The following is a 20,686-nucleotide window of genomic DNA, read 5'->3' as shown; positions in this document are numbered from 1 at the left end:
TTGATACCTTGGTTCTCAAAAACTGAGGGAAATACTTATGCTACTTTGCTGCATCACCCTTTCCTCTTCAAGGGAAAACCAACGCATGCTCAAGAGGTAGCAGTATTCATGCCATGTTTACAACAATTTTATATGGTTTTGGTATGATTTGCCTAGAACTAACCCGGACTGACGCTATTTTCAGCAGAACTACCGTGGTGTTGTTTTTTGTGCAGAAATGAAAGTTCTCCAAATGAGATGAAACTTTTTGACGATTTTTTTGGAACAAAAGAGACCCCTAAAGCTTCGTGGGAGGGCCAGAAGAGCCACGAGGAGGGCACAACCCACCAGGGCGCGCCTGGTGGGCCTGGCTTGCCCCGGTGGGTTGTGCTCACCTCGAGGCCCATCTTAGCGTGAAACCAACGTAGAAACCATCAGGGGTTAACCTAGATGAGAAGTTCCGCCACCGCAAGGCTCTGTAGCCACCGAAAACTAATCTAGACCCTTTCCGGCACCCTGCCAGAGGGGGAATCATCTCCGGTGGCCATCTTCATCATCCGGGCGGCCACCACGATGAGGAGGGAGTAGCCCACCCTCGGTGCTTAATCTCTCTCTCTCTCTCTCGTGTTCTTGAGATGTCACGATCTTGATGTATCGCGGGCTTTGTTAATATAGTCGGATCATATGGTGTTTCCCCTCTCTATCTTGTTGTCATGAATTGAGTTTTTCCCTTTGAGATTTTGTTGTTATCAGATTGAATACTTTTATGGATTTGAGAACACTTGATATATGTCTTGCAATTGAATACCCGTGGAGAAAATGGGGTATCGTATTGATTTACTTGATATATGTTTTGGCACTCAACTCGTGGATTCCCGAGGTGACATTGGGGTAATCTATGCATAGGGGTTGATGCACGTTCTTGTCTTTGTTTTTTCTGGTAGAAATCTTGGGGCACTCTTTGAAGTTCTTCGTGTTGGATTGAGTATTATGAATATGAATTTTCTTTGGTGTTATTTTAGTATGAACTCTTGAATAGATCGAATGGACAGAATAGCTTTGAGGTGGTTTCGTACTCTACAAACAATTTATTCTTATGTTCTCCACTAGATAGGAACTTTGGAGTGATTCTTCATCGCACTTTGAGGGATTGTTATATGATCCAATTATATTAGCATTGTTGAGAGGTTGCACTAGTGAAAGTACGGACCCTAGGCCTCATTTTCAAGCATTGCAATACCGTTTTTGTGCCCGTTTACTATTTTCCACCTTGTTGTTTTTATTTATTCAGATTATAAAAATATATTTCTACCATCCATATTACAATTTTATCACCATCTCTTCGCCGAACTAGTGCACCTATACAATTTGCCATTGAATTGGGTGTGTTGGGGACACAAGAAATTTCTTGTATTTGGTTGCAAGGTCGTTTGAGAGAGACCATCTTCATCCTACAGCTCTCACGGATTGATAAACCTTAGTTCATCCACTTGAGGGAAAATTGCTACTGTCCTACAAAACTCTACACTTGGAGGCCCAACACGTGTCTACAAGAACAAAGTTGCGTAGTAGACATCACACCGATGTGGACGCGATCTAGACACGGGTAGCTCTCTGATCCAATACGACTTTCCTGAAATCTGGCATGACATGCCAGGTCAGTACATTGAATGTACTTGCTAGCTCACAACAAGCATAAGCATAATGGCAAACAATATCATGACAATTAATCAGGTTTAATGCAATGCAAGTCATATTTGTCGTGGGTTTGTCACGGCAGATGTACTCGTAGAAGGACTTAGTCGTGGAGCCATCGCTACGGGTTAGCTTAAAGGGGTTAAACCGGACAAGGGGGACACGAGGGTTTTATACTAGTTCGGCCCTTTCATGGAAGGTAAAATCCTACGTCTAGTTGTGATTGCTAGGGTTTCGAAGTCCAGGGAGCGAATCCGCTTTGCCTGGCTCTCGAGTTGTTGTCTGTCGGCCCTCAACCGCCGCCGGGTCGACCTTTTATATATACATAGGTCGACGCCCATCGGTTTACAGAGTCCCGGGGCCGGATCATCATCGTGTCCAACTCGGTCTCTATCTCTCCTATCTTACAATACAAGTTATATGATAATGCCGGTTTACATCTACAGGCCTTAACCCGCCTTTGGGCCTTGGGCCTTTGTAAAGCGTGACCATCCTTTGTCTTCGTGGGCTTCTATTCTTCATATAGTTAAACCGGATACTCCTGGCCGGTTTACGTCCAGTAGTAATATCCCCAACATTAGGCCCCAGATTGATTTGAATTTGTTCATGTCAATCTTCAATACTTAGAAAAAAATCCTCCTCTTGCATCTTCGCGAAGATCTTGTAAACCGCCCTGACGTCATCCTCCGGATTTGTGGTAAACCGCCGTGATGTCATTTGTTCGTTGAAGCCGAAGATGCCTTTTTTATTAATTAGCATCCAACCATCAAAGTGACAACTTTATTAAATATCTACTTTGATCTCCTCGATTCCCGCGCCTGTCGCTTATCTCTTCACCTTATAAATAGAGTAAGGCCCCCTTTTCCTCTTTTCCTCTGCTGCCTCTTCACCTCTTCTTCCTCCTCACAACGCCTCTGCACCTGAGCACCGACGCCGACATCGAACTTCGTCTCTGCTTCATCCTTGGCCGTTGCATCGACCTAAACGCTCCAAAGAAATGCGGCACACCTCCGCTCCCTTCACAGCTTTGGTAAGTCTTCCCCCTTTTCTTTATAGATCCATTCTAGGGTTTTTGTGTTCGTCGGAGTTCGTCGCGGCTCCGGTGATGTTCTTCTCCTTTCTTCCCAGTAACATCAAAAACTGTTTAAACTTACTAGTTCCTCGTGCGACTGTAGTTGTGGTCTCACTTTCATTTATCAGATCATCCCCTTCATGTAGGATAAAACCCATCTGAACTTGATGAACTGGTATCTATAACTTAGGTCCTGAATATTTTCTCATTTCCTGTCATACCATAGATCCAAAATTTTCATATAAATCCGTGAAGCCTGTTTCTCCTTACTTAGGTATTTCTAGATCTGTACTCCTCACACCAAGATAGGCGGTTTAACTTTTGAAGTATGATAATCCGGCAAGGTACCATTAGTCCCCTTTTAAACCTTCATTGCAATAATCTGGTTTAACAACATATATGTATATCCTTGACATGATCTTGCCATTCATTATTGTATCAATCTCCGGTTTACGCAATTCTAGCCATCTATATATCTTTATTCCATTGAATCTTGCGCATCACCATTTATTCGTAAACCGGCATTTCCTTTTCAGCTTTTCATCTTACAATGGCCAAACAGTTTTGTGCTTGCAACTGGGCTCCTTCCCGGGTCACCGGGGAATAGCTGAACAGAATGGTCAGCATTGGTACTTTTCCCAAGAAAATGGAAATCCAGTGGCGAGTTCCAAGAAAGGAAAATCCTCCTACCCCGAGATAGGGTGAGGTAGTAGTCTTTGTGGACCATATCGGTCGTGGTTTCAAACCACCTGGGTCAAAGTTTTTCTGGGATGTTATTCCTAGCTTCCAACTCCATCCTCAGGATATTGGACCCAACTCGGTGTCTAACCTCTGCAACTTCCAAGTCTTTTGTGAAGCATATTTACAAGAAGAACCAACTGCCGAGCTGTTCTGGGATTTCTTTCATCTAAACAGGCATACAGAATTTGTCAATGGTCCCAATACTGAACTTGGTGGTGTCAGTATTCAAAAACGGAAAGAAGTTGAATTCCCTCATGCCAAACTGCACAGTCATCCTAAGGATTGGAACCAGACTTGGTTCTACTGTGTAGATACCTCTCCTGAAGGTGAGAACCCTCTCCCAGGGTACCGTGATCACCGGCTTTCCAACACCCATCCAATGCCGCAACGTCTGAGTTCTATAGAACGGGCCAAATATGCCCCTCAGCTCGCCAAACTCCGGGCCTTTATGGCCAACGGTTTAACGGCTGTGGATTTTGTACGCTGCTGGATATCTTGGAGTGTCATGCCACTAAGCCGCCGCCCGGTTTAATGTGTGATTATACCGGTGAACTGGACAACCCTCAACGCCACATCAACTATCAGATGTCCGATGAAGAAGTCACTGAGGGCGTTAAGAAAATTATGAATGAACCAGAATTAGTTTGTCGCCAAACCGGCTTGAGCCCCTTCTATGCTCAAAACAAACCGCCTGCTGTAAGCACTATGCTCCCTTTTTATCTTTGATATCTTTAAACTGTTCAACTTGTAAACCTTCTTCTGTTTGTGCATAAACAGGGCGACGATCCCTTCTGGAAACGGAAACCCGCAGACAAAGCGGCAAAGCCATCTGATAAAGCAGCAAAGCCATCTCGTCCCAAGACCAAAGCTGTCAAGTGAACCACACAGCGGAAGACAGCCAAACGCATCAGCATGGAGCTTGATGAACATGCCGATGAACCGGAAGTTGAGGTAGAACTTGATTCCCTTGGCTCCCTTTTCATGCATTTCATTAACAATGATCTTTATTAGGAGGACATAGAAGGCAGCCAAGCTGACGACATAGAGGTAATTATCCTTTCTTCCGGTTCAGACTCTATGCCAACACAAAAAACCCGTCAAGCGATCCGGTGAGTAAGATTTTCTCATCCTCTTCTTATTTGGATCCAACATTTATTTTGAAGAAGCAGCAGCATGAAGCTCGCCGAACAACCCGGTATAGCGGCCAACAAGTTACTTCGGCTGGTTTACCTGATATTCCGGTTCGGAAGCGCCGATCTGAGGTCTCCCCCACTTCTGACAATTCTTATCCCCAGGCAGGTATTTCAGACAACCTCTTAATCTTTCTGATTCAAATTATCAGGTGACACCTCCCTCATCTTCTGGCGAGTCATCTGCAACCCAACTCCCTCCTCTTAAAACTGTAGCTGGGTAAGCATTCAAACCCTTTTTATTTTCAAATGTGTTGCAAATCTTGAACAAGATGCTAAACCTCCTTTGATTTTATTTTGTAGAGCCAAAGCCAGACCCAGTAAGAAAACTCGGGTTAACAATCCGTCAGAAGACCAGGTGGTTTTTGAAGGAGAGCAAATAGGCGAACCGGACCAAACTTGTGAACCGGAAGGTCCTCAACCTAACGCCACCTTTGTTGCACCGCCCCCTCCAGACCGGAATATTGATGAACAACCAACAACTGATCCTGTTGTGCATGATACTGAGCCGACAGCTCCAAACCGGGCTAGTCCTGCGAGAGGTACTGATATTCCAGCATCCCCCGCAAGAACTACCAAAGACCAAGGAGATGATGTTATCATTACTGGCACGGATCACCACTCTCTTGGCCATCCTATGTTCTTGGCTCAACATAGCGCCAAATAGGAGCGTTCTACCAGAGAAAAGGGCAAATGGAGCACCAACTTATCAAACTATGCTCATCTTAGTGCTGAAGAAATTCACTCCGGTTTTTTAAACCGCCTGCACTCAAACCGGGACTATGAAGCCGGTTTGGTAAATATGATGAAGGAACGCTATGAGGTATTTTCATCTCCCCTTATTTCTTGATTCCAAAGTTGGAACACTAGCCCAAGTTGCCCCCAAGGGCTATTTTATGATGTTAATCTAAAACCGGGACTTAGTAATACTTTAATCATCTCCACTGTAATTATGACCCCCAAGGGCCGGTTTAGCTTTGCAAGGTAATCCAGGTCTTGAATCCATGCATCCGTTTTGAACAAACGTACATTAGCCCCCAAGTGTTAGGGATAATGCTTGCATTGTACCTGGGACATGCTGATAATAGAGCAAATAGACATTAGCCCCCAAGTACGAAGTGCATAACGTGTTATACGCTAAATACTTTGGAAAAACACATATCATGTTGTTGATATGGCTTCACTTTTGCAGGCCGAGTTGAGTACTAGAGACGCTCAAACCGCTGATCTGCAAGCAAACGTGAAGTCCCAACAAGCAGAGGCTTCTAAAGCAAAAGAAGAGCTGACCCAGGCCCTGGTAGCTATGCAGAAGTTAAAAGAAACTTTTAATAAGGAGCGTGCTGACTAGGAAGCTGAAAAAGCTGGTTTAACCAAGAAAGCCGAAGACGTAGAAGCAGCTCTTAAACCGGTTGTAGATGAGCTGACCAGCTTGAAGCGGCAAATCAACGCCATGACATCCACTGTATTTGGTAAGTATCTCCTTATGCTACTTATCCAAGTCATGAAATTTGTAACATTTACCAGTTTGCTGACATTAAACCATGGCAGGTACTCGTATTGCTCATCTGGGCACAGATATGCGGATGAAGCTTAAAGCGGCTTACACGTTGCTGGAACAGCTGTATTCTGGAACCCAGCGTGCTATCTGCAATGCAGCTTACAATAAGTCGGCGCCATCATTAATAAAGGAAACCCTTGAGAAGTTAGGCATGCTCCTGGCCCGGATACATGAACTGAAGAAGGCAGTTGCAAGAGCAGGAGCCCTAACTGCTCTAATCCGGGCTAAGGCTTGGATTCCGGATCTTGAAGCGGATGACATTATCAAAGGTTATCCAAGAGTGAAAGAGGACGGTTCAGACTTTAATAATGATGATCTGCGAAGGCTGACCAAAGAGATGCAGCGAATAGCTAGTAAACTGGCAGAGGATACAGACCTATCTCATTTCCAGCCAGTTTACGACACTGATGGCAAGAGGCAGCCTGCTGACATCCACGAAGTCGAAGAACTAGTGCCTCCAATCCGTAAGCATACTTATGCTCCTGATATTAACCCCTCCAACCTAATCCATGAAGAAGCCGTGTTTCAAGCGTTAACCGGAATCAATTGGTCAACGGTTGATTTCCAGCGTCTGGGGAGGGATGAAGAAGAGGTGATAGCACCAATTGACCCACAACCATCAAACCGTCCCGATGAAGCATCTTAAACCGGCAGCCGGGTTACCATCTACTGTGTGCGACTATTTGAATTTTTTATTCTAGTGAAGCCGTTTTGACGCTTCGTGTAATAGGATAGCAAAAACTCCCTTATCTGTCATGCCATCGAGCATGTTTGTGTTGCTTGATATTAAGAAAACTTGTTTCGCCTTTGGGATCCATTTATGAATAGTCCATGATAATCTGTGTTCCTGGATACAAGAACTTGAAAGTGTCCTAGTGGTTTACCACTAGACGGGTCATGATGCCCAAAAAATATACAAGACTTGGATGCATAATCAAAGTTTGTTTTAATTAGATAAGATAAATAATATCTGCGACATACCTTGTTGGTTGACCAACTGCTTGTATGGTAGAGGTGAAAACACCAATCCGGAGTAGTGATAACTCCTGACCCTCATGTAGAAATCACATTGGGCTAAACAACCATTGAGTTGTTTGTATAAGGTTGGTGATATCTAACCAAAACCGGACTAGAGCAGTTTGCTACCGGTTTAAAAAAATCTGAGCATGTACTTACAACTAAGCGCTGAAAGTTAAGACGGGTTGTAATGAACACCGGTCTGTCAGAAGAATATTAATAAATCCCTTATCATAAAAATAGCAAAAGAAATATGCAAGGCTTTTCATCGGCTGCCAGGCCCTAAATCGAGGCTTTTCATGGGCTGCCAGGCCGTTGAGTTAAACCATTTTGCAAAGCCTTTTAAGATGGACCTCAATCTTTAACCAATCACCGGTTTAACTTTGACAAGTTCAGGGTCCATGGGATTGACTTGTCAAACATTCGATGGGTCATACCAGGTTTACCTAGAGGGAGTGACTTACTTAAAAAGGCAGGATAACCCGGGGTTTTAGGTGAATACACCTGTCTTCCAAGCCTAGCTTGATAGCCTATTACAAGGGTTGAAAACTCTTTGTTCTTTGAGAAGCAAAGAGCCCCCAGGTAATACGTGAGATGTACTCAATGGTTACCTATGTTTGAGTTGTGCTTTGATGCAACAGACTCTCTTTGGCTCCATAAAATTTCCCTTTTGGCTAAACGCCTACCAAGAGGTGTAGCTGTGGTGTGATAAAAACCAAGCCCCCTAGTGATATCCCTTCGTGGTGTTTAAACCGATCAAGAGGTGTAGCTATGGTGTGACAACAACCAAGCCCCCTAGTGATTTTCTTAATATCCGTGCAGCTGCTGAAACCGGTTTAAAAAAACTCCGCTTTGTTAGTAGAAATTTTTGGGAGCACACACAGGATGTAAAAAGAATAGAGACCCCGCTTTGCTCGAGGCTCCTGTTTATTATATAATATATACATTGTCATAAATATGTACATATGAAGAGCCTGAGGCTCAAGTATAGTAAGGCTGAAGAAGAGCTATATTCCACGGCCGCTTGGTCTCCTCCTCTGATTTACGTGAGTCTTTGTGCTCTCGAACATCAATGAGGTAGTATGACCCATTGTGCAAATTCTTACTGACCACAAAGGGTCCTTCCCAAGGTGGGGATAACTTGTGCATATCCGTCTGATCCTGGATGAACCAGAGCACTAGATCGTCCTCTTGAAAGGTTCTAGTCTTAACCCGACGGCTGTGATAACGTCGGAGATCTTGTTGATAAATCGCCGAACGTGCTGCTGTAGCGACCAGACCTCAAACGGTCGAATCTCTGTGCTCCGGTGTCATCCCTAGATCAGTAATGCTGACACCACACAGAACTTGAAGGATTTATAATAGAGTAGCAATCACACACCTATTACATCGAGTGTCTCAAAAGAGAACTTATTACAATAAATATGGCTTAAGGCCATCTAATAACGATAACAGCGAAAGGCTTGGAAGATAAGTGAGTCCATCAACTCCAACGGCATCATTGAGTATAGAACCACGACCGAAAGGCACCTTAATCATCGTCTGAAAAGTCTGCAACAATAACGTTGCAGCCCGAAACAGGTCAGCACATGGAATATGCTGGCAATGTAACACATAGAGAGTAATGGAATGAAATAAGCTATTCTATATGCATATAGGGCTGGTGGAAAGCTCTATGGTTACAGTTTTGCGTAAAGCCAATTTTTCCCTACTGCAAAGGAATAAATTTTATTTAACTATCATGGTAGTTGTTAAACATTAAGAATGGTTGACAGCATTCTCAATCCCAATTAAGCATCATCATTAAAAACCCAACAAAATTAATTAGAGTAACATGATGAGATTCACATGATAATCCAGGTACTAGATACTCAAGATGTCCATAACCGGGGACACGGCTAACCATGATTAGTTTATACACTCTGCAGAGGTTTGCGCACTTTTCCCCACAAGACCTGATCTCCTCCGTTGGATTTCTCGCACTACATGGTGTTTGAGAAACGGATGACCTAGACATAGTCTTTCAGAAGCGCTGGCACCTTACGAACGGGTAGACCGTACCAACCTACATCCCCTACATCTGCTAGTCTACCACTGTAAGAGTTCGCACGACTTAGTCAACTATGCTAGAGCCCATAGTAGCTTGTGGCTGCACACGAAAGTTTCTAGCATGAATAATCTCATGATCCCTTTGAGCCTGGGTGGCGGTCCAAAAGAAAACAGGCAATCGCTGAAATACCCAGGTGCCTCAATTCACCCAGATGTGTGTTTAGGTTGCCACCTTAAATAAACCATTAATTAACAATCTCACATATGTCATGGATACACTCACCCAACCCACGTCTACTAGCATAGCATAGCAATAATAAGCAAACATAGAAGTAACTCCCAAAGGTTTGATAATAAACAGGTAATAGGTTCTACCTCAACTACTTCCCAAACCCACAATTTAATAAGATCCTAATCATGCTATGTGTGAGGATTGATCTAATGCAATAAAACAGGGTAGTAGGAAGTATGATCAAAGTGTTACTTGCCTTGCTGATGATCCGTGAAACCTAGCGATTCGAAGTACCAAGCGGCGCACTCCGGATACTCTATCGCAAACAAACAATCATACAATAAGTACTCAACTAATGCATAGGTAAAACTCAAATAAAAGATCTAACCAGAAGGTTCAACTTAAGAACTCTGGTTGACAAAAGAAATCAAAACGAACGAAGCAACAAAGACAAACGGCAAAAGAAACAAGCTTTGTTTACTATTCTGGATCTAGGGCAATATTTACTGTGGCAAAAACTTTTTTGAGTTGGCTAAACTGAAAGAGGGTTTCAAGACGAAACTCCAGGTGCTTGAATCGCCTGATTCCGATAAACGAACGAAAAGTTAAACTAGAACGAACATCGGATCAGAGATCGCGATCAGAAAAACCGCGGATTTAATCTGAGAAAAAGAAAAACGACGAATGGTTAACGAACGAACGTTCGTTAACAGAAACTAAACGAAAAACGCATTCGTTAAAACGAACGGACGAGCGGGCGCTCGCTTAATAAATAAACCGGAGAAAACCGATCAATTTAAAAAAAAGAAAACTAGGGTTTTAAAAAAAACCGGATCGGTTTTTCTCAGAAAACCGGGCGGCGGGGGGGCTACCTCGACTCGGTCCGGCATGGCTCTGGCGGGTCAGCGGCTATGTGGGGTGGCGGGGCGGCGGCAACAGCGACGCGGGGCGGCGGCAGGCGATGTGCGGCGGCGGGGATGCGGGGCAGCGGCGGCGGCTACGGCTCCAGGGGCCCCCGGGGTGGTTATTTAAAGGAGGGGGTGGCTAACTTGGGGAGGGGGTCGGCGGCGCAAGCCGGCTCCGGCTCGGACTTCTCCTCGAGTCCGGCGGGGAAGGCGGCGGCGGCGGCTGGGCCGGCCTGGCTTGACTGGGCCCTTGGCCTAGTCGGGCGTGGGTTTAAAAAAAAACAATTTCGTTGCGCCTAAAAATATTCTAGGAAAAATAAATAAAAATCTAAAAATGCCAAAACAAATTTTCTCTGTCTAAATAAAATATTTAGAACATGATGAACATTTTTTTGGCTCTAAATGCAATTTTTGAAAATGTGCAATTTTTCCTAAATTCAAATAAAATAGCAAATAAAACCAAAATAAAACCTTATTTGATTTTTTTTATTAAATCCTCAATATTTCTTTGTTTTTGGGAAAGTCATTTTATTCCCTCTCTCATATTTTGATAATAGAAATAATTGAAGATAAAATAAATAAAATCAAATGATCCCATTTTTTCAAAAATTTGAGAAAACTCAAATATGAAAATAACGAAATCCCCAACTCTCTCCGAGGGTCCTTGAGTTGCGTAGAATTTCTAGGATCCACCAAAAGCAATAAAATATGATATGCAATGATGATCTATTGTATAACATTCCAAATTGAAAAATCTGGGATGTTACAAACCTACCCCCTTAAAATGAAACTCGCCCTCGAGATTCGGGTTGGCTAGAAAATAGGTGAGGGTGGTCCTTCAACAATTCTTCCTCTCGTTCCCAGGTGGCTTCATCCTCCATGCGGTGGCTCTTCTGAACTTTGCAAAACTTGATAACCTTGCTGCGGGTGACTCGACTGGCACACTCTAGAATCTTGACTGGTTTCTCCTCATAGGTCAAATCACTGTCCAACTGAATTGCTTCCAGCGGCACTATATCTATCAGCGGTATGTCAGCCATCTCTGCGTGGCACTTCTTCAGCTGGGAAACGTGGAACACGTCGTGAACTCCTGATAATCCTTCGGGCAATTCCAACTTATAGGCTACTTCTCCCATACGTTCCAAAACTTTGTATGGGCCTACAAAACGTGGCGCTAATTTTCCCTTAACTCCAAAGCGCTTAACTCCTCGAAGTGGTGATACTCGAAGATAAACTCGGTCTCCAACTTCGTAAACTGTCTCCTTGCGTTTTGAATCCGCGTAGCTCTTCTGCCTGGACTGGGCTACCCTGAGCCTGTCGCAAATCAATTTCACTTTCTGTTCAGACTCCTTAATCAGATCCGGTCCAAACAACTGACAGTCTCCAACTTCATCCCAAGACAATGGGGTCCTGCACCTCCTTCCATACAAGGCTTTGAAAGGGGCCATCTTCAAACTGGATTGATAACTGTTGTTGTAAGAGAACTCTGCATATGGCAAATTCTCGTCCCAACTAGATTCATAATCTAGCGCACAAGCTCTTAACATGTCCTCCAAAATCTGATTCACTCTCTCGGTCTGTCCATCTGTCTGCGGATGGAAAGCTGTACTAAACTCTAGTCTGGTACCCAAAGTTTCATGTAACTGATTCCAGAACTTTGAGGTGAATTGGGTTCCTCTATCTGATACAATGCTCTTTGGAACTCCATGCAGACATATGATTCTGGTCATGTATATCTTTGCCAACTTCGCACTGGTATAGGTAGTCTTCACTGGAATGAAATGAGCTACCTTTGTCAAATGATCGACTACAACCCAAATTAAGTCATAGCCTGAACGAGTTCTGGGTAAACCTGTAATAAAATCCATGCCTAACTTATCCCACTTCCATTCGGGTATCGGCAATGGCTGTAGCAATCCTGCTGGCTTCTGATGCTCTGCCTTTACTCTCTGACATACATCACAAACTGCTACATACTCCGCAATATCCTTCTTCATTACGGTCCACCAGAAAGTATCCTTAAAATCCAAATACATCTTGGTATTTCCTGGGTGAATCAAATATGGTGAATCATGTGCCTCTTGCAGAATTAACTTCCTGATCTCCGAATCATTAGGCACATAAACACGATCTACAAAACATAGGGTATCGTGCTCATCCTCACGAAATCCCTTAGCTTTTCCTTTGCTCATTTTCTCCTTAATAGAGGCAATCTCCTTGTCAGTCCTTTGAGCTTCTCTGATCTTATCCATCAAGGTAGACTGAATCTCCAATGCTGCTACATAGCCTCTCGGAACTATCTCCAAACATAGCTCACGAAGATTTTCAGTTAACTCCCTTGGTAAATCTCCCGTCATTAAGGTGTTGACATGGCTTTTACGGCTCAACGCGTCAGCTACTACGTTAGCCTTTCCGGGGTGATAATGTAATCTCATATCATAATCCTTGATGAGCTCCAACCATCTTCTTTGCCTGAGATTCAACTCTTTCTGCGTGAAAATATACTTCAAACTCTTGTGATCCGTGTACACCTCACAATGGTTTCCAATGAGAAAATGTCTCCAGGTTTTCAATGCATGCACTACGGCTGCTAACTCCAAATCATGCGTAGCATAATTCAACTCATGAGGCTTAAGCTGTCATGAGGAATAGGAAACAAATCTTCCTTCCTGCATAAGCACTGCTCCAAGTCCTCGACGTGAAGCGTCGCAATACACCTCATAATCCTTGGTTTGATCTGGCAAAATCAACATAGGTGATGTAACCAAGCGTTTCTTCAACTCCTGGAAACTGGCCTCACGTTCCTCAGTCCATATGAACTTGGTATCCTTCTTCAACAACTCCGTCATAGGCTTCGCAATCTTTGAGAAATTCTCAATGAATCTCCGGTAGTATCCTGCGAGTCCAAGAAAACTCCGGATCTCTCCAACTATTGTTGGCGCTTACCAATTGGTCACGGTATCAACTTTAGTGGGATCTACTGCTATACCTTCTCCTGATATAACATGTCCGAGAAATCCAACTTCCTTCAACCAAAACTCACATTTGCTAAACTTGGCATACAATTGATGTTCTCTGAGCTTTCCAAGTACCAAACGCAAATGCTCCTTATGCTCCTCTTCGTTCTTTGAGTAAACCAGGATATCATCAATGAACACTACAACGAACTTATCCAGAAACTCCATAAACACCTTGTTCATCATGTTCATGAAATATGCAGGTGCGTTAGTCAGACCAAATGACATAACGGTATACTCGTACAGCCCATACCTGGTGGTAAAAGCCGTCTTAGGTATATCCTGTTCTCGAATCTTCAACTGGCAGTATCCTGATCGCAGATCGATCTTGGAAAATACCTTAGCTCCTTGCAATCGATCAAACAGATCATTGATCATCGGTAGTGGGTACTTGTTCTTGATGGTTACTTCATTCAATCCTCGGTAATCAACAACCATCCTTAACAATCCATCCTTCTTTTCCACTAGAAGTACTGACGATCCCCAAGGTGATGAACTTGGGCGAATATATCCTTTATCTAGTAACTCCTTAATCTGCTTCTTAATCTCCACCAAATCCTTTGCGGGCATCCTATATGGTCTCTTTGATATTGGCCCTGTGCCTGGCAAAAGCTCAATCAAAAAGTCAATATCTCTATCCGGTGGCATGCCTGGCAATTCCTCTGGAAATACATCTGGGAAATCCTTCACCACTGGTAGTTCCTCCTGCACAACTCCTGTTAAACAATTTACTTGAGTCCTCTTTGGCACATGCTGTGATACATACTTGATCCTTCTTCCTTCTGGGGTGGTAAGCAAAATTGACTTACTGGCACATTCAATATTCCCTTCATACTTTGACAATATATCTATTATTCGAGATGATGTATTCGAGATTATATCTATTATTCGAGACGATGTATTCGAGATTATATCTATTATTCGAGATTATACTAAATTGTTTTATATTTCTTTTGGCATAGTTAAATAAAAGCTATGGCGGACAATACCGACAGAGAGAGAGAACAGACCATGTTCGATATCATACGCGGGCCAGATGATGATCAGAATGAAGAAGATTTTGACGGCTCCGAATTTCTAAACAACACCGGAGAGGGTGATATGATATTCGATCGCGACGACCGAGAAGATGAAGTCATGAACTACGACGAAGAACATGTTGATCCTGAAACAACAAACACCGGCGAGGTATATATATTTATATAAGCAGGAATCTGGTGATCATCGCATGTTTTAAATGAGTTGAAGATATATTAACGAATCGATCTTTCTTCTTTCAGCCATCCGGATCGAGCAAATCTTCAGGCAAAAGGACGAAACGAGGCCCGAACAAAAAGTTGAAGGAGGGCGTAAAGTACAATATTGAGGCATTCAAACCTAATGGCGAACCATTAGCGCCTAAGAAGATTGCGGACAAGTTTGTTCGTCAGTGCGGAGTTCTTGTGAAGGACCAACTCCCGATCTCCCTTCAAGAATGGAGAAAGCCAGCAAATCCACGTCCAGATGTTACTTTTGTCGACAAGAATCAAAAAAATCTGCTTTGGGATACTCTCATGGAACATTTCACCCTACCAGATCATTTTCACAGAAGCAAATGTGCGGAAATTCAAGAACGCTGCTTTTAGGAAGATGGCGGTTGCATTCAAGAACCACAAGAATGACGTGGGAAAAGTACGTTAAGGGAGGAAGGAAGACTCCAGTATTCGAGGGGATACTAGAGAATCAAAGTGCTCATTGGGACGATTTCGTGAAATTCAAGGATTCAGAATTAGCTAAGGAACGGTCGAGAATAAACAAGAAGAATGCTGAAAAAAAGGATAAGTTCCATAAGCTAGGGCCAGGTGGCTACGCGGTGGCAATGCCTAAGTGGGATAAGTCTGAGAAAGATATGGAGGATGCAAGTGTCACTCCGGTTACTAAGAGATCCCCCCCCAGGTGTAGGACTTGGTTCTATGCGCATGGGGGGGAGTTGGACCCGAAGACAGGCAATGTTTCGACGAAGGCATGTCTGAACGGAGCCGACGATGCACTACTTGTTGCAATAGAAGAGGCTCGATCGGGGGTGTTCCAGCCCAACAGAGAGAACGACGAGCTTACGCGTGCCCTGGGAAATCCTGAACACCCGGGAAGAACACAAGGCAAGGGCGCTATTCCGTGGTATGAGGGGTTTTCGGACTGGAACGCCGACTACAGAACCCATGCGAGAAAGAAGATTGCGGAGGAGAAGAAGAGGAAGATGGAGGAGGAGCAGAGGAAGCGGGACTATGAACGCCTTCAAGGCCTAGAAGCAAGTCAAGCAGAATTGGCAGCTAAATTCCAGCGGCAGCAGGAGCAGATCGACTCACTTAGCCAGCAAAGGGGGTCTCAGCAGCTGCAGCAGCTAGCGGATGATCCAGCATTGGATACCACCGCCCCATCCATGCCGAGAAGCAGCGTGGGTTCCGCCCCGGGCGACGCAGTAGTGCTGGATAGATACCCCGTGGATGACATCACGGAGAACACTAACTGCGAGCTACACTTCAAAATGAAGAACATATCCATGAAGGTGGCGGACGCCGTTGCTTTTTCAAATTCCCCCGAGGCAACCTTCCATTGCAACTCGATTCCAGCGGGCTATGCTCGTGTCTTGGTTGATGAGGTGGTGGACCCATATTCGGAGCTACAGCTTGACATTCCTGGAGGTGACAACGAGCACACATTGGGAGAGGCCATACATCGTGTCATCCTATGGAGAAAGGATTGCATCATCTTTCGAAGGCCACCGACACCGCGTCACCTGACTCCTCATCGAAGTCCGTCACCGAGTCAGCAGAGTCCCGCTCCTCCAAGTCCACCAACGCGTGAGGCCACTCCTCCTCCTCCAAGTCCGGCAAAGTGTCAGGCCACTCCTCCTCCAAGTCCGACACAGCGTCAGACGTCCACTCCTCCTCCAAGTCCGGCACACCCTCAGGCCACTCCTCCTCCAAGTCCGGCACAGCTTCAGGCCACTCCTCCTCGTCCAACACAGCACTGTCAGCCATCTCCGCCGCCTCAGCAATCACAGAAGAGACACCCCGCAGCTATGGTGCGTAGCGGTATGAGTCGAGGTGATAGTACAGGAAGTACAGGCGGAGGCAAGCGATATAAATATGGTCCAAACCTCAGTACTCCTCTTCCTGTGAGGGCTTACGACAGGACCGAGGAGCAAACCAATGCCATAGTGCAGGCAGAAGTCGACACCCATTTTGGACCGAAACCGCCACCGCTGCCAAGGGAGAAAGTGCCTGTGGAAGTAGTTGACCACTTCATTCGTATGGCTCAACCACCAGCTCCTAAGCCTGTTGACTCAGACTATGAGCGCCACATCAGGAAGTTACATCGACAACGTCTACAGAAGGAGGCGAGCTCGAGCTCGAGCAAACAACAAGCAACTGTCAAAAAATGCGGGAAAACCATTGCCCAGCTGGGAAAACAGGCGGCGCAATCGATCCCCCCGCTTGTTGTGTCGCCAACAACACGTGACAGTACGCGCGCCCAATATTATTGTGGCCAAACGGTTTATGTTCCCGAGGTGGGCGATGTGGTAATAACCCAGGAGCATATAATGCAGGCTGAAGAACTCAAGATCACTGTTGGACAACTCCTCGAGATCAGGGACATGCCTCTGATTAGAGAGGAGGAAATAAAACGGAAATTTGTCCGGGGCCAACCTTTGGTCGAGCCAGAAGATGTCAAGAAGCTCCCAACGAGAATGTATGAATTGCATCAATGGTACATGGACATTACCAAGAGATCCGATCGAGAGTCCCTCATGGTGTATGTCAAGAAGGATCATTACTACCATGAGAAAGCTGTGGCCGTTGAGTATTCTGAACTGTTTCAGTTATACAATCAAGACGCACTCGACAAATCTATCGTCAGTTGCTATTGTTTGTAAGTGATTTCTTTCTGTAATTTAAGTCTCAAGCTAGCGGTAGTGATCCTTTTGATCAATAATTACATGTAATTATCCTCACTATATTCTTTTCTGTGGTATTATGCAGGATGAAGATGTATGAAATGAGAAAAGGTGGATGCTATGGCATTGGGTTCATTGACCCAAACACCGTTAATGAATACACATGGAAATTAAATGCATATTATGAAAAAGAGGTAGAGGACAGCATGCTAGAGTTCTTGAAGCGCCTCAAATACAATGAAGATATACTACTTCCTTACAACTTCGAGTGAGTCACACTTTCTTGTACTACAAATTCTCTGTTTTTGCCTACTAGCTAGCTACATGTTTTTGCTTACATATGCCCGATTAATTAAGACATGCAAACGTGTGTGCATGCAGATTTCACTGGATCTTGTGTATCATTAAATTGACGCCGGAACAGTTGAAATACTGGACTCGCTACTCAAAGCAAATAGTGACTATAACATCTTGTTTGGGATAGTCAACAGGTAATTTCAATCATTAAAACTATATATCTCGGCCTATTTAGTTCGTCATTTCATGATATGAACTATTTAATAACCCCTTTATTCATTTTCTTCGTCGGCGGGCAGGGCTTGAGCAAGGTTCATCAGCATCACGGAAGGCGAATGGAAACCAAAGCTGAAATGGTTTCGAGCCAAGGTAAGTAATTAAGTAGTACTAGCTAGCTAGCTAGCTACCATCTCTTTAATTATCATGCTTGATTAATTATTATCTGATCAAATTAAATTCCATTCTCGTAATAAAGGCCCTGAAGCAGGCGCCGGGGACTGATCTGTGTGCATACTGCGTTTGCGAGAACATTCGCATGATGGCGTCCGAAAGGAGCAGATCTCAAAGACAGGAATGGGTACGTTTGTCAGAACAATATTCACAATTTTTACACCATTATCGATATCTAGTCACACAACTAATACACATGCATATTTATCTCCTTCTTAACAGTTCAAAGAGGTGCGGGACAAGCTCCTACCAACGGAGCGCGTAGAAGCACTTCAAGAGGAAATAGCGGGATTTTTGCTCGACCAGGTCATAAATCCGAAGGGAGAATACTATTACCCACTACCGCCCCCATCGAAAAAGACATGAACCACTTCCAATTGTCATCATGCTCCGAAGGCACCAATCAGGCTAATGCCACTGGCTCCGAAGGCAACATGCATATGGAGGAGAAATTGTATATAGCTATACATGTGTGTATGTGTGAATTAATATGGTGGTTTGTGAGACATGATTGATGATATATATATGATTGGTTCTACTACAAATTCTATATATATATATATATGCATAACGTGTACAATGTGTAGTACCATAAAATACCAGCAAACGAAAAAGAATTAAAATGGAAAACACAAAATTAAATGAAAAAGAAATCATAAAACCAAAAACCCCCCAACATTTTAGTACCGGTTGGTGTTACCAACCGGTACTAAAGGGCTCCCGGCCCCCGGAGCTGGCTCATGCCACGTGGTTGCCCTTTAGCACCGGTTCGTGCTGAACCGGTACTAAAGGGGGGGGGGCTTTAGTGCCGAAATTTTAGTGCCGGTTACCTAACCGACACTAAAGGGCCTTACGAACCGGTGCTATTGCCCGGTTCTGCACTAGTGAATCCATGCCTAATATCACATCCAATCCTTGAGATTCCAACACTATTAGGTCTGAGGGAAATACGTAGTTACCAATCCTTAATGGTAACCGATCACACCATAGGCTAGCCATATATTCTGCTCCAGGCGAGGTTACTAACATGGGTGACCTAAGGGCTTGGGTTGGCAGTTTATACTTATCCACAAATCCCCTTGATATGTATGAATACGATGCACCAGTATCAAAAAGAACGAGTGCAGTAAATGACTTAACCAAAAACTTACCTATTACTGCATCCGGCTGCTCTTCAACCTCCTCCACGTTAACGTGGTTCACCTGTCCCCTATTGAAAGGGTTCGGCTTCTTCCCAGAGCTTCCATTGCCATTTCCATTTTGGGACTCGGGACATTCGTTGGCATAATGTCCGGTCTTCTGGCACTTAAAGCAAGTGACTTGGCTCAGGTCTTTCTTGGCTGGGGTTGATGGGTTGGTGCAGTTCTGCCCGTTGCTTCCTCCATTCCCATTACCATTCTTGGTGCCATTGTGATTGTGCGAGCTACCTCCTCCATGGGTATGCTGAAAATGTCCTCCCGGTCTAGGGGTAAAACGTGGCTTCTGCTGAGCTCCTGAATTGTACTTCCCTTGTCCATACTTCCTCTTGCGATTCTCAATCTGCTGCTGCTTCCCTTCAATCATGAGAGCACGATCTACCAACTCCTGGTAGTTGTTGAAGGTTGCTACCATCAACTGCATGCTCAACTCATCATTCGATCCTTCCAGAAACTTCTCATGCTTAGCTGCATCTGTAGCAACGTCATCTGGGGCACAACGTGCTAGCTTACTAAAGTCCTCCACATACTGGCCAACTGTCCGTCCTCCTTTGCGCAAGTTGCGAAACTCTCGCTTCTTGATGGCCATAGCTCCTGTTAAAGCATGGGCAGTATGAAAATCCTGTTGAAACTGGTCCCACATGACAGTGTCGACAGGGAAAGCGGCTGTGAAATTCTCCCACCATGATGCTACGGGTCCTTCCAATTGATGTGCGGCAAACTTCACCTTTTCGGCATCTGTGCATCCTGCCGTGGTCAACTCTCTTGCTGTCTTGCGGAGCCAATCATCTGCTACTATCGGCTCGGTGCTATTGGAAAACACCGGTGGATTCAGCCTAAGAAAATGGGCTAAGTGATCAACAAGTGGTGGTGGTGGGTTGTTGTTGTTGTTCCCCTGATTCTGATTCTGGACTAGCAACTGCATCAATGTGTTCTGCTGCTGGATCAACTGGGTGAGCTCCGGTGGGAAGGTAAATCCGGGGTCACGTCTCGGAGGCATCTGAGGGTTTAGAAAAGATGAGATTTAAGAATAGAGAGGGGGTCTAAAGAGAAAACACTACCCATATGCACATGAGACAAAAGCAAACAATTCACTTCATTCAATCAATCAAACATGGGCATACAATCGATCTAACTATCGCAAAAGTGCTCGAGCTACTATATTTACATGGTGGACTACTACTACTGATGGGGTGGTCTACTAGAAATATTCTTCGGTTGCAGACTCCATGATATCTGCTCCAGCTTCATCAACATAGTCATCATCGCTATCATCTGGATCTGAGTCGGTGTCGTCGATGATGATGTAGTCTTCCGGGCGAATCTCCTTGGGTTCTTCGTCTTCTTCTAC

This window comes from Triticum urartu, chromosome 2 (genome assembly GCF_003073215.2).
Source record: "Triticum urartu cultivar G1812 chromosome 2, Tu2.1, whole genome shotgun sequence".
Taxonomy (NCBI): Eukaryota; Viridiplantae; Streptophyta; class Magnoliopsida; order Poales; family Poaceae; genus Triticum; species Triticum urartu.
This window is presented reverse-complemented; position numbering follows the sequence as displayed.